This window comes from Magnolia sinica, chromosome 3, assembly GCF_029962835.1.
Source record: "Magnolia sinica isolate HGM2019 chromosome 3, MsV1, whole genome shotgun sequence".
Taxonomy (NCBI): domain Eukaryota; kingdom Viridiplantae; phylum Streptophyta; class Magnoliopsida; order Magnoliales; family Magnoliaceae; genus Magnolia; species Magnolia sinica.
In genome coordinates, this window is record NC_080575.1 from 37,014,510 (window position 1) to 37,029,437 (window position 14,928).

Consider the following 14,928-nt stretch of genomic DNA (forward strand, 5'->3'; position numbering starts at 1 on the left):
CATCCATGTGCATCCATGCACGCATATGTGCCTACTGTAACCGATGCAATAAGTTGGGACACCATTTAATTCAAACAAACAAGGTTTGTTTGTGATCATTGTGGCCTACCACTGAGAACAGATGACCAAATCTGGGTCGCCCATCTGATGCGAACAAAACCCGGCTAGAGCTTCATTGTTTCCACCCAATAATCAGTGGACAGAGGGCTGCACCATGATCAATGGTTCGGGCTGTCCATCCTGGATGCATCTCAGATTTTGATCCCTAGATAGAAATTCCATGACAAACCTGATGGGGAGGTCAGATCTCTTGGACATCCATGCTAGTGGACCCCACAGATTCTAAACAAAGACGGGACCCTTTCGTACATCTTCCGCTCTCCTTCCCCAAAGACAGAGGAAGCGGATGCGACTCTTCCTCACGCGCAGGAAAATTTAGGGTGACACTTTAGCTTCAATCTAAGCTGTCCAATCCATTGGAAGTAGGGTTCCGATTTTCCTTAAGAAGTCTGAAAGAGAAGAAGGGGAACGTAGATGGCAGCACTCTCCAGTTCTCACGTAAAATAGTTGCGTCAAATCTCTTTGCTAGACCACCACCGTCCGATCATTTTACACTTAAGGAAACTGCTCATGGCTTTCCCATTGGTGGACCCATCTAGGGACAATCCAGCAACATTTAGATCCAATTGGATCTATAGTGGAAAGGAGAGGAAAGTGGGGAAGAAGTTCGACCGTAGCTAGCGAATATGCTACTACTGGAAGCTGCGTAAAAGCAGGGAAGCGTCCTATGTAAACATAGGGTTGCATAAGAGCTTTCGCAAAGGGTCTAGAGGCCCTTCTGCCTATAAAAGTCTCCCTCACGATAGTGGGGGAAGAAATCTACAAGAAAGAGAGAGAAAGAAAAGCAAGAGAAGAAAGATCAAGAAACAGAGGAGAGATCGACCAGCACTATGGAGGTCCAGCAGAATTTAATCTGACCAGAGCAATTTCGGCCTTCGCCGGCAGCAAAGAAGAAGGAAAAGGAAACCAAACTCATGTCTGGTTCAAGGCCGACCTTCCCTTTGAACTTTCATATTTTCATCTTCCTTTTCTTAGCAATAGTGGTGGAGATTTCTTCCACGATGGACAGGGCTGATTCGAGTATTTCCTATGTCATAACTCAACCAAGAATCCTACTCGATATGATTAGGTTTAATGTTAGCATAAGTCAAGACTTAGCCTAATCTTAACAATGTGCAAAATGTCTGAATTAAGATAAGGTTGGGCTGTAAGGTGTTCCTGGCATCCAACATTAGTAATAGATGAACAAGATAACCAAAGGTGGGGGTTTTTATCCTTTAAGCTTACTTTGATTTAATTAATAAGAAATATCCTGCTTTTTCATGTCTACATATTACTAAGAGTTATCCTTTCAATTGATTGATTTATTACCATCATTTATTTACCCTTTTGGGAACCATGATTCAGTTTATGTTCTCTACACCCAAGTGATGAGTTAAAGGTATCACAACTAGTGAATCAAATATTTTATCGTGGATGTAATGTGTTACGGGTAGTAGCCTTCTTGGTCAGCACATAATTCTTTGGGTTGGTTGGCATGGTACACAATCGATGTAAGTAAAATACCACACGTGTTACATCACTTCTCGGGATTGAATGTTGTAAATAGTCACTCCATAAACATATCGTGTTATGTAAATCCCCTAATCGCATCGTTGTGTCACCTTGAGATGCTCGCGTAAATCCACGTTAACATGGGACACGCCGGCGAATATCCGTATAGTGAGAGTGCAGGTCAAGGCGGATATCATAAAATGTTTTCGGCATTATGATAGTGATCACTATGTATGATGAGCTGCACACACTTTGCTAGGCATACATTCATGTAGATTGTTTGCGCATATTGATATCTCTCATAGTGGTGGAGTACGTGATGTATCAGAACCCTTAAGTTACTTTTATAAATCCCTTGAATCATTGTTAATTTTGAAGGATAACCATCACCATGAGTCGGGCGTTGAGCCTCTCCAACTGTACAGATGATGTAGGTGACGTACAGATTGAAGACTTAGAGGACCGTCTCCCTATGAAAGATTATACTGAAAGAATCAGAAGATAGGTTATGAATTAGTTTTATACTTCTGCTGCGAACTTGATAAATGTAATAAGTTTCCATTGAGAAGGCATTTAATTATTTATTAAATTATATTATTCTGGTGAAATAATTAATACAGTCGATTTTATTCTTGTGAATGTTAGCTTCACAAATGTATCTGGATGTATAAAAAAAGGTGCGATTTTAAAGCATCCAGTTTATACATTATTAATACCCTATTTTCTCGGGCACGAGTATAAACTCTGGCAGTGAAAATTTGGGATGTAATATTCCTACTTATAGTTATGAAGCTCCACCTTACGCACCGACTTAGAGTTTCCACAAACCGACTTGAATTACGCAATCCACATTTTTTCCTCGCTACTTCGATCGGATCGAAGTCGAATCTAAAGTCGAGTCCGGATTTGAAAATGATTCTGTTTCAGTAGTTGCCCAATTTCGGTCAGTCTGAGCTATGTTCGGTCGAACTAAATTAATCTTCGGTCAAACTGAATTAACTCCTTTCACTGCTGGAGCTTTTTATGCACTTTCAGTCGCACTGAATCCTCCCTTCTGTTGTACTGAACTGGGTTTCGGTCGGATCGAATTGTCTGTCGGGCAAACCAAATTAGCATCTAAATTCCATTGTTTGTCATTGGATTGTTTTGTGCAAGTTTGATTGGACCGAACACGGGTTCGGTCGAACCAAACCTTTTTGTTTTCTACTTCAGATTCTACGATCTTTCGAGTCCTCTCTTCAGCTTTTGTACTTGGTTTCCTTGGATCTTTGACATATGAATTTTTCATTCTTGGTCTCCTGAGATCCATCCTATGTCTTGGTGATTCTTAAGCATTAAATCCATACTTTTAACATTCTTTTTAATCCAAGCTCTTAGATTTACCTTGTAACACATACATGTATAAAATATACCATGAAGCATTATTATGTTCATAAAACCAAGATATAAATAAGGGAGAATATGCAATATTTGATACTCAACACACTCCCCAACCAGCATTTTGCTAGTCCCGAGTAAAACATGCATGAAGTGAACCTCAATTCACAATGTTCAAACCTTTTTCAGAAAACTATCTTCTTTGCAATTAAGTATGAATGAGTAGAATAAAGGTGAGAGAGTGGGACTTTGAAAACCTAGAGCCGAATCATTTCAGCAGTCAATCAAATAAGTTCTTTATCAATTTCTTCAGAGCATAAGTTCCTATATCATGGTTTTTCAATGTGCTCAGTGAAAATCAAATTTCTTCCCATGAAAATATTATCATTTCATAACGTTAGCCATGTTCATCATATCAAGAGTAGTTAAAAACTTAAGAGTTGATTCCAAACATTTTCTTTTTCTAGTTTTTGATTTTATATTGACGATCACTTTTTTTAATTCTCGTTTTTTTTCAAATTCTTTTCAGAACTTTTTTTTAGAATTTTTTATTCTTTTTCAAACATTTTCCCAATATTTTCCTCATACACGACCTTTTTGTCAATCTCACTATTTTTTAACTGGTTCCTTTCATCTTTTAAGGTGGATAAAGTTCTTCAGACTGAATCCTCAACATCTATCAATGATCACATACTAACCATTAGAAATTCTAGCGTATTTCATAGAAAGCAAATTGAATGTGTCTTGTGAATTAGATTAACATGATATTCAAAACTTCCTCTTATTCATTTGACTGCAAAAAACTTAAGTGATAGAATACTAGGTTGATCAAACTCCAACAATTCAAAGTTCAATCTCATTCTTATCATACTCAAAACATTTTTAAGAGCATAAGCTATCTCCTTCCAAAGAGGCTTTTGGTTTGAGAAATTGAAGACTAAGAAAATACCGATTAGTTTACCTAATCCACACCCCCAACCTAAAATCTACATTGTCCTCAATGTAAAAAGATATAAGCATGCAGTATGAATGAGACACAGAAAAGAATGGAGATTTGATGAAGAGGTAGTACCTGAACAAGTCGAATTGCAGCTCTTTCAAATTTCTCAATGTGAAGATGGGTTAACACAATGACTAAACAATTGAAAGCAAACAATCCTAGTCCTAAATCATGAGAAAGCAGTAAACCTAACTACACCTCCATCAGACTAGGAGGTTAATCCTGGTAAACAAGATCAACTAAAGCTATGGACATGTCCTTTGAATAAAATTTCTCAACAAATGGCTTTAAATGATGTCCATTCACTTTGAAAACACTGTCAGTTGTAAGGTTCTTTATCTCGACAACCCCATGAGGATAGATATTAGTAATAGTGAAAGGGCTGGTCCAACGAGATCTGAGTTTTCCTAAAAAAAGATGTAATTGAGAATTGTACAAAAGGACTTTTTGACAAGTCAGGAATGATTTCCAAAGTATGTTCTTGTCATGGAACACCTTCATCTTATCCTTGTAAATTCTTGAGTTCTTGTATATGTCATTCTAAATTTTCTCGAGTTTATTCAACTGAAGCTTGCGCAACAAGCGAACGTTGTTCAGGTTAAAATTCAGGTTTTTCCATAGATGCGTCTAAAGGGAGACATTCCAATTAGGATCTTGAAGGTAGTATGGTAGGTCCATAAAGCATCGGTCAAGCGAATTGACCAATCTTTATGGTCAGGGTTTACCGTTTTATCCAGAATATGTTTAATTTCGCTGTTAGAAATCTCAGCTTGCCCACTTGTCTGCAGGTGGTATGGAGTGCTCAGTTTGTCAGAGATGTCATATTTCTTCATTAAGTACGCAAATGGCCTATTGTAAAAATGTGAACCTCCATCACTAATAATGGCTTGAGGCATTCCAAACCAGGAAATGATGTTTTCTTTTAAAAATCTAATGACCATTTGATGGTCATTGTTCTGACATGGGGTTGCTTCAACCCATTTAGTAACATAGTATATTGCTAGTAAAATGTATAAATTTCTAAAGGATTGGGGGAATGATCTCATGAAATCAACACCCTAAGAATCAAATGCTTCAATCATTAAAAAGGGATTTAAAGGCATTATATTTTGATGAGACAATGCTCCCAATTTCTGACAATGCTCACATGCTTTGCAAAACTCATGAGTGTCCTTGAACATAGTGGGCCAGTAAAAGCCGCACTACAAGATTTTGGCCGTGGTCTTTTCAGCAGAAAGTGACCACCACAGGCCTGAGAATGATAGAAGGAGATGAGACTTTGGTATTCATTGTTTGACACACATCTCCTTAGAATTTGGTATGAAAAATATTTGAATAAATATGGATCTTCCCAAAAAAATTTGCATACCTCGATGAAGAATTTTTTCTTATCTTGCGCACTCCAATGTGTCGACGTGAAACCTATAGCAAGATAATTTATAATGTTAGCAAATCAAGGTAGGTGGGATAATTTAAACAGTTGTTCATCAGGGAACATGTCATTTATAGGCGTCGTCTTAAGGGAATCAGGGAGATCAAGTCTGAAAAGATGGTCAGCCACTATGTTTTCTACTCCCTTTTGTCTTATATTTCCAAATCAAATTCCTGGAGTAGGAGGATTCATCTTATTAGACGAGGCTTAAGATCATTCTTAGAAAAAAGGTACTTGAGCACCATATGATCAGTGTAAATGATGATCTTGAATCCGATCAAGTAGGACCTAAATTTGTCCAAAGCGAAAACTACGACTAGAGTTCCTTCTCCGTAGTAGGGTAATTCACTTGGGCATGATTTAAAGTTTTACTGCAATAGTGAATAACATAGGGCTTCTTTTCTTTTCTTTGGCCTAACACCACCCCAATAGCATAGTCAGACACATCACACATAATCTGAAAAGGAAGGCTCCAGTCGGGTGGTTGTATGGTAGGAGTGGTGGTCAACATGCCCTTGAGCTTAGTAAAAGCTTCCTGGCATTGCTTAGTCCACTTGTATGGTACATCCTTTTGAAGTAGAATACATAAAGGACGAGAGAGGTGACTAAAAGTCCTTTATAAATTGTCTGTAAATTCTGGTGTGTCCCAAGAATGATCGCAGGTCTCATATGCTCTTGGGTGGAGGTTGGTTAGAGATAAGGTCAATTTTATCCTTGTCTACCTCAATTCTCTTTAACAATATTATATGTTCAAGAACTTTCCCTTAGAAACCATGAAATGACACTTCACCGAATTTAGTGCCAAATTCTTTTTCCTCACATCACTTCAGTACATTTTTTAGATTTTTCAAACATTCCCTAAAGGATGGACCAAAGACAGAGAATTCATCTATGAAGACCTCTAAATATTTCCCACCATATCAGAAAATATACTCAACATGCATTGCTGAAAAGTGGTAAGGGCATTACATCGCTGAAAATATACTCCACATGCATCCTTCGGTAAGTAAAGGTGCGATAAGGACATGTGAACATTGTCTTTTCCTGATCTTTAAGGGCTATCACTATCTGATTGTGGCCCGAAAACCCGTCAAGGAAACAATAGTAAGAATGACCAGCCAGCCTTTCTAAAACTTGATCAATGAAGGGCAAAGGAAAGTGGTCCTTCTTCGTGATAGTATTTAACTTCTTGTAGTCAATGCACATTCTTCAACTAGTAGTAACTCTAGTTGGCACGACTTCATTGTTGACATTGGCTACGATGGTGATTCGGGACTTCTTAGGAACCACCTAAGTTGGACTCACCCATTGCCTATCGGATATGGGGTATATAATACCCACATCTAATAACTTAAGTACCACGGCCTTAACCACTTCCCTCATGTTTGGATTTAATCTATATTATGATTGCCAGAAAGTCTTCGCATTATCCTCGAGATGAATGCAGTGAGTATAAATTAGAGGGTCAATTCCCTTGAGGTTTGCAATCGACCATCCAAGGGCTCCTTTATGCTCAATGAGAGTAGAGATGAGCATACTCTCCTGTTCTGGCTCAAGGTGGAAAGAAATCTCACCAGGTATGTCTTATATTAACCTAAATAGACATATTTGAGATTAGAGAGTAAAGGTTTTAGGTCAAGCTTGGGTGCTTCGAAGCTAGACGGTAAAGGCACTACATCAATTTGGGGTAATTCTTTAAATTGTGGCATCCACCAGTTAACTTCAAGTACCGGTGCAGTATCAAGAATGACATCCATCTCCTTAATTATGTCATCATCCAAATTGGGGGAGTGTGCCACGCATGCCTCTAGAGGGTTAGAGGATAAGGTCATCAGAGCTCTATCTTCCATAAAAGAGTCTATCATATTAATGTCGTGGGCCTCATCATTATCCTTTACCTATCTACTCATTTTGAAAATGATATTGAGCTCCAACATCATATTTTCAAAAGACAAATTCATGACCCCATTCATGTAATTGATGATAGCATTAGATGTAGGAAGGAACTGGCGGCCAAGTATGACAGGGATTTAAGTGCTTATATCTATAATCGGCTGAGTATCCAAGATGATAAAATTTATTGGATAGTAGAATTTGTCAACCTGGACCAACACATCCTCAACCATCCCTCTCGGTACACGACCTGAGCAATCAGCAAGTTGTAATGTGGTCTGGGTGGGTTTTAATTGACCTAAACCCATTTATTCATAGACAAAGTAAGGGATCCGATTTATGTTGCCCCTAAGTCAAGGAGTGCATTCTCGATATAGTGATTCCCAATTATAGAAGCGATAATTGGGTTACCAGGGTCTTTATATTTTTTGTGGCACATCTTGCTTGAGGATGGCACTCACTTTTTCTATTAGAAAAAATTTCTTTTTAATACTCTGCTGCCTCTTAGTAGTGTATAAATCTTTCAAAAATTTAGCATATGAAGGAATTTGTTTCACAGTGTCAAGCAGAGGGACGTTAACTTTCACTTATTTTAACACCTCTAGAATGTCATGAGAGTTAGCTAAAGGTTTTATTGTAATCAACTGTTGGGGGAATGGAGCAATCGGCTTACTTTGAGGTTCCGGTTCTAACTCATGTAGAGTATTTCTAGGTCTATCAGTTTCATCTAGTTTTGGGTCCTTGGACTTTTTAGCCCTTGCCAAAATAGATTTGTCAATTGTTTTCCCACTCTTAAGATTAGTGATAGACTCGGCTTGCTCCATTTGATTTAAAGAGCTTAGACCACTAATTTCACATTGTGGTTTTGGATTAGGGAGAGCTTGAGTTGGAAGCATCCCTTTCTCCCCCATTGCTAACTGTGACTCTATCCTTTAAATGGTTGATGCAAGCGTTCCCATTACTGATTTTATCTTAGAATACTTGTGTCGTACTTTGGTTGAGTTGCTCTTGGTCTTGAATATGTTTTAGAACCGAGTCCTCTTAAGGTTTCCTTTGGTCTAAAAATTGGTTAAGAATTCCTTAAGAGGTAGCAGTTTGTCCATTCCTCCAACTGAAATTTGGATGGTTTCTCCAGCCTGAGTTGTATGTATTTGAGGTGGTTCCTTTGAAGGCCATCTGGTAGTTGTTTACGACATTCGATTGCTCATTCAGTTTTTTTTTTAAAAGCAAGTATTGTTGTATAATTTTTAGTTGTATAAATATTACAAGCACAAATACCGCAAACAACTTCCTTAGCCTTATCCTTCTTAAGTTCCATGGCCTCGAGTTTCCTTGTGAGATTGGCCACTTTAACATCATCTTCCTCTTTCAACAAGTATATTCCATCATTCTCCTTTAATTGAGTAGGCTTAGAAGTGGTGTCAGGTCTTGGGGAGATGTCTCATGATTGTGCGGTTTCAGCGAGTTTGTTAAAATAATCCTACACATCATCGACATCTTTGTTCATGAATCCCCCATTTCACATTGTCTCGACGAATTGGTGCATGGAAGATGTCAGTCATTCATGAAAGAAATTTGTTATATGCCACATTTCAAAACCATGTTGTGGGCATGAACTGACAAGATCCTTGAACCGCTCCCAACATTGGAAGAAAGTTTCATCTTCCTTTTGGGCGAAGTTCATGATTGACTTTCTGATAGTGTTCGTCTTATGATATAGGAAGAATTTCTTTATGAACTCCCTTGTCATGTCATTCCATCTATCAATAGATCGTGGATGTAGTGAATACAACCACGTCTTAGCTTTTTCTTTTAAGGAGAAAGGAAAGAGTTTCAGCTTGATCGTGTCCTCATATACATTATGAAAATATAAAGTGGCTATCTCATTGAACTATTTCAAGTGTAGATATGGACTTTCAGATTCAAGTCCATGGAACTTTGAAAGGAGTTAAATCACTCGTGGCTTGATATTTATATTTTCTATATTTTTAGGAAAAATCATACAGGAAGGTGTGCTCACCCCCACCAGTTCTAAATAGTCTCGTAAAGTACAAGGCGGCGATGCATGATGCACCTCATTCTCATCCTGGGCTTCCTTAATTGGAGGCTGAGGTTGATTAGTAGTCATTACTTCTAATAACTCTAGGGATCTCAAGTGGTATCTAGTCCTGTTACAGATAAGCAACCCTTCCACTAATCCTCCTTCACTTAAGAGATGTATAGTGTTATCATGAAACATCAAACACTCTTAGCTTTCAAGTACAAAATCTAACATAAAATCTAAGAATTGAAAATTTCAACAAATAAAAAGTAAGAGAGAGAGTGTAAGACCCGACCCGAGTGCATGTGTGTGTATGTGTGTGCATTTCATTTCTCTTGATCCCGTGGTCCAACCGGCCGAATCCCGGTGACCCGCAGCCCCTGAATAGTGTTTGCGATCGTCCATAAGTCCGGTCATATAGACCCTACTTGGATCGACCCGAAACCTATGCCATCTTATTCGCATCATCATTGCAGTTCCGACCCCGTGTCTTATGCGTCCATCCGATGTGAGGATTATAAGTTGTGTACTGTAAGGCCCTGTCTATTCTGTACGACTTTCTGCTTATGTACATGATGATCGATGCCCTTAGCTAGAACTGGATTAGCCGTTCATAGTACACACCTGATTGATTGGAACCCCAAGACCTCGAAACCTATCTCATATCGACCGCCCCGTCACCGCGATCGTGGAGGTACCACCCATGCGTCTGTACGCTGCTCCGTTAGTGAGATATGCCATGAAGAATCATTAGTGTATCATGTACACAAGGCACCATGTACTCTATTCCACACATGTGCACAACACATGCCATGCACACATGTATATGTCATAAATGGGTGAGAGAATCTCTACCCATGTGTGTGATGTCACACACCCATACCCCTTCCTCTCTCATGTGCACCTCAAGTCAACTCTTTTCCATGCCACACCTTAAGCATGACACCATCACAACATGTCATCCCATGGTCCTTTAATCCACCATTAATTGCAAATCATGAATTAATTGACATAATCCTAGTCTAAGCTAACCAAGATTACATTAATTGAATCTAACCACATTTTAACAATTTCTCTACATATATCCCTTCAACCCTTAGCATTTTACCATTTTTCTACACATAGAGAGAGAGAGATCTTGGTGGGCCATCAACTCCATTAATCTCATCCCTTCCATCCATCGAATCCATCAAGGTGAGTACACCCTCCCCACTTATTTTTTTATTTTTATTTTTATTATGTTTATGGATGGTGAATTACTCAAATGTTAGGAATGGTGTAGATGATGAAGATAGTATGATTGACGAATTGATAGTGGGCCCCACAAAAATGTTTATATGACATCCAAATAATCCAAGCATTGGCCCATTGGGGTGGTCAAACTCACACATGTACACCAATGCACACACGTACACATATCTAATAAGAAAATATATATATATATATATATAAGGGAGAGACGCTGCTGCCAGTGTCCAGGGGACACTGCATCAAGCAGTGTCCCTGCTGCTTGAATTGGAAAGGAGGGGTTGGGAGCCGACAAGCCCACCCCCTTGATGTATGTATCTGATCCACACCATCCATCATGTTTTCCAGATCAATTTAGGTGTTGAGCCGAAAAATGAAGATAATCCAAATCTCTAGTAGGCCACACCATCAAAAAATATTGTTTTAATAGTAATAATCTGTTAGGGCCTGCTATGATGTTTCTGTACGTCAAAAAATATTGAATATTGGGCTCGTTAAACCTGTTATGAGTTGGAGAAACCAGTAGTCAAAGTGGATCGTTGATATGTGGGCCCCACCTATGAAAAACCACAAGAAAACCTCAAATAAATAAATAAATAAATAATATAGGCAAGGGGTGTTAGCCCCTTGTTGCTGACGCTGACGCTACAGCGTCTGCTGCTTATGGTAGGCAGGGACCGTGGGTCCCAGCCACATGCCCCACCTTGATGCATGTTGAGCATCTACACCATGCATTTGATGAGTCACATTTAAAAATGGGTCACCCCCAAAAATATCCGTACACGGAACTCAGGTGGCCCACACCATTAAAAAAATAAAGAAATAAATAAATAAAAATAAAATACAAAAAAATAGCAAGCTGGATCAATCTGATTATGAGGTATGTGTTGTATCGAAACAGTTCATTCATTTAGCGAGTTTGTCTTAAGGCTTGAGAGAGAAAAAAAAGAAAGAAAGATAGATCTAACTATCAAGTGGGCCACACTAAAAAAGCAGTAGGAGATTGAATGTGGGTCATAGAAGTTTTGGACCAATATGAAATTTGTTTTCCCCTTAATTTAGGTCTTTGTGACCTTATGAACAGATTGGATGGAAAAATAAACATTAAGGTGGGCCTTGTAAACTGTTTAACGATGAAATCATTATCTCCACTATTGTTTGTGGTGAGGTCCAGATAATCTTTAGATATGATTCATTTTTGGATAATGCTATAAAATGATCTCTAAAAATAAAAAATAAAAAATAACAATAAAAATAAAAATAGATGAACTGTGTATATGTAATAAATACATCACTTTGGGACCCATGTAACTTTGATCTCCTTGAACCGTTCATACAACTTGGAGCTCAAGTATATAAAAGCACTTGTGGGGTCCATTTGAAATTTGGATGGATCTAAAACTTGGACTGACCCCTTAACTAAGTGGTACACACATAATGGATGGGTTGGATTTGTGACCCATGCCTCAGTGGGCCGACAAGTAATCATGAATGTTTTAATGGAGGGTATTCCCCTCAACTTTTGTGTGTGGTGTGGCCCACATGTGCCATAGATTGACTTGATTTTTTGGCCCCAGGTCCACCATGGATTGGTGGCTCATTAATTATGCAAATTGGATTGATATATGAATGGTACCGATCTCTGTTAAAATTTCTATATATTGATGGTGTACAATCATATGACCATGTAGTACGTGGACAGCCTACAATTGATGTTAAGTATGATGAATGCATAACCCCATGAGCTCCACCACATAGAACCCATGTGAATTCCATTGATGTGTGGGCCTAAGAATGTTATGGCCTATTTTGAGTGAATGTCATGTGGGCCCATCAGTAGTAGCCTTGTTTGGGCCAACCATTGGCCCTCTTCGACAAGAGTTTGTGATCTTGAATCATGTGAAACTGTGTTGTGTGTATAGCCCTTCACCACTTGGTATGTGATGTAGGTTGTATTATGTTGTTGCCTTAGATTGCCTAATTTCATAACGAGTGCATAGCCCTTCACCACTTGACACTTTGGTTAGAGTGCAGCCCTAAGTAGTCAGATCATGTGACATGTATTTAAACCCATAAACATGTTCAATTATAACAATTAGGTAGCCTATAGATGTGTGAGGGTGTGATATGTGTTTGGCCTCTTAATCATGTGGGCATGTGACGTATGTATGACTACCTAATCAAGTGCAATTGTGGAGTATATGTGGGCATTTAACCGTATGATTTCGAAATTTACATAAGGCCAACCAACTACATGAAGTCAGTTGGCATTCGTGACTACCCAATATTATGACCACATGCTTATGGGCATAGTCAGAGTCACCCAAACCATGAACAATCGGGTTGTACATGCAGGGTCTCTTAGTCATGAGAGTTATGATATAAGCTGGATTATACAACTTGATAAGGGAGTGGCCTTCAATTCGGTGTCATGTAACATAAATACAACCCTTACATTATTCTCATAGCTGAGACAGATGCGGGGACCACTAAACTATATCTGATGTGATGGAAGCTAGTTCTTGGCCTCTTGATTTTGTGACACGAAATCTGAGTCATTCTCCATATAAAGTATAGGGCGATCATAGTTTAAGAGTTGGTGTAACATAGTGTAACTGGGTATGGTGGGTATGCTTGTGATTGTACCTTGGATGCTTTGAGATGTGGTCACTAGACTATGATACTAATTGAATGTCCACTCAACCAAGTGAAATTATGGCATCGACAACCTGACCGCGTGGGAGCTTAATAAAATAGTTACACATAGATGTATGAGTTATGGTGTAGTAAAAAATAAGTAACCATGTGACCTTAAATCTTTTATTATGACAATTAGAGTGACATTTATGTGGCTACTCAATCATACGGACTTCTGATAATGGAGTGGCCATAAGACTATGTGGGCATATGAGAATTGTTTGATTACTTAGACTCGTGGACTATGCTGATGGTGTAACCTATTCTTTATGTGACCTTAGGGCATGTGTCAGATTGATTATGGCCCCTACCTTGATGTGAGTATTGTATATTTCATCATTTATTCATTAAGCTAGCCAAATCTAGAATATGATTCCAAAATGACCTAGATCCAATTCCTAAATAAGTTAGATGACATGAAATAGTGTTAATTGAACGTATAACTTTCAAACACTTATGAACCCACTTAATGTATGTATTTTATCCACACTGTTCAATTTTTTTGCCAACCAAACAGTTCGATCATGGAGCCCGCTGTTGTATGCCTTGTACATCTGAACTGTTCTTCCTTGTACTACCATTTTATATGTGAGTTACCTATATTTACTTAATAGGACCCACCGTAATATTTGCGGGACCACTTGGAAGTAGGACCCACTACGTTGTATGAGACAAACCCGCATTATCCAACTGTGACTAATTATTATGTGTATACCATGTCGTTCAACTTAGGGCTCACTGTATCTTATGAGATTTACCTGTGCCTTCCATACCGTTGTAGAACTACTACGATAATTATTTGCAAATACAACCTACTAACAACCCACTTGAAGGTGAAGCTCACTACATTATATGAGTTTCACCAGCACCATCCATCCTGTGGCTCATTTACTATATGATATATCCATGCCTTTCATTACATAACCACTTGGTGCATGTACTTTGAGTCACCACCACTCATTAACCATAAGGCCCAGTTAGGGTATAACCATGTGGTCCCAATAGAAGAAAATCATATTGGGCCAAAGCCATTAATGGAATACCTATCTTTCGAAGGATATGGTGTAACTCTAAATATAATTAATGCTCGTGATTATGATAGCTATGGATGATATCGGTGATGTTAGTTATTATGGTAAATAGAAGTACGTGATTTAATATCTTGATTAATGTTGTTCCATTTCCTAGCATACTAAATTCATTTACTTAACCATGTTGTTATTGATCATACTCATGCACCTTGGAATGATGGTATGTGCAAGTGCTTCAATACATTTGTTCATGTGTAAGATATGTCCTCTTCAGTTTAGTCACATGACTATGGATTGATATAGTTGATAGTGGCACATGATGATTGTATGTCATTTTTGGCTTAAAGGTTAACCAGACCCTAAACTCATGGCATTATATGCATACCACATGCACTTAAACGTATGCCTTATCCTGATTTCTTGAATTCATGTATAATCATGACATACACGATGATCGAAATACCACAGTCGTGCCATATAACATGAGTTGGATCTTGACGACGAAATGTACATTTATAATGATGACTTTGGTTATCCCTGAAAATGAATGGGACACCGAAAATGTGAAAATAGTAGGAGATGATGTGCCCCTTGG

The 14,928-nt window shown here is 38.4% G+C and overlaps 1 non-coding gene across 1 annotated transcript; it reads left to right on the top strand.

Annotated features, from left to right (window-relative positions):
• The first annotated feature begins 8,911 nt into the window (after positions 1 to 8,911).
• On the top strand, positions 8,912 to 9,018 carry LOC131241594 (small nucleolar RNA R71). The gene has a single exon (XR_009169155.1). It is a non-coding gene; the product is annotated as a small nucleolar RNA R71 (small nucleolar RNA).
• The last annotated feature ends 5,910 nt before the right edge of the window (positions 9,019 to 14,928 follow it).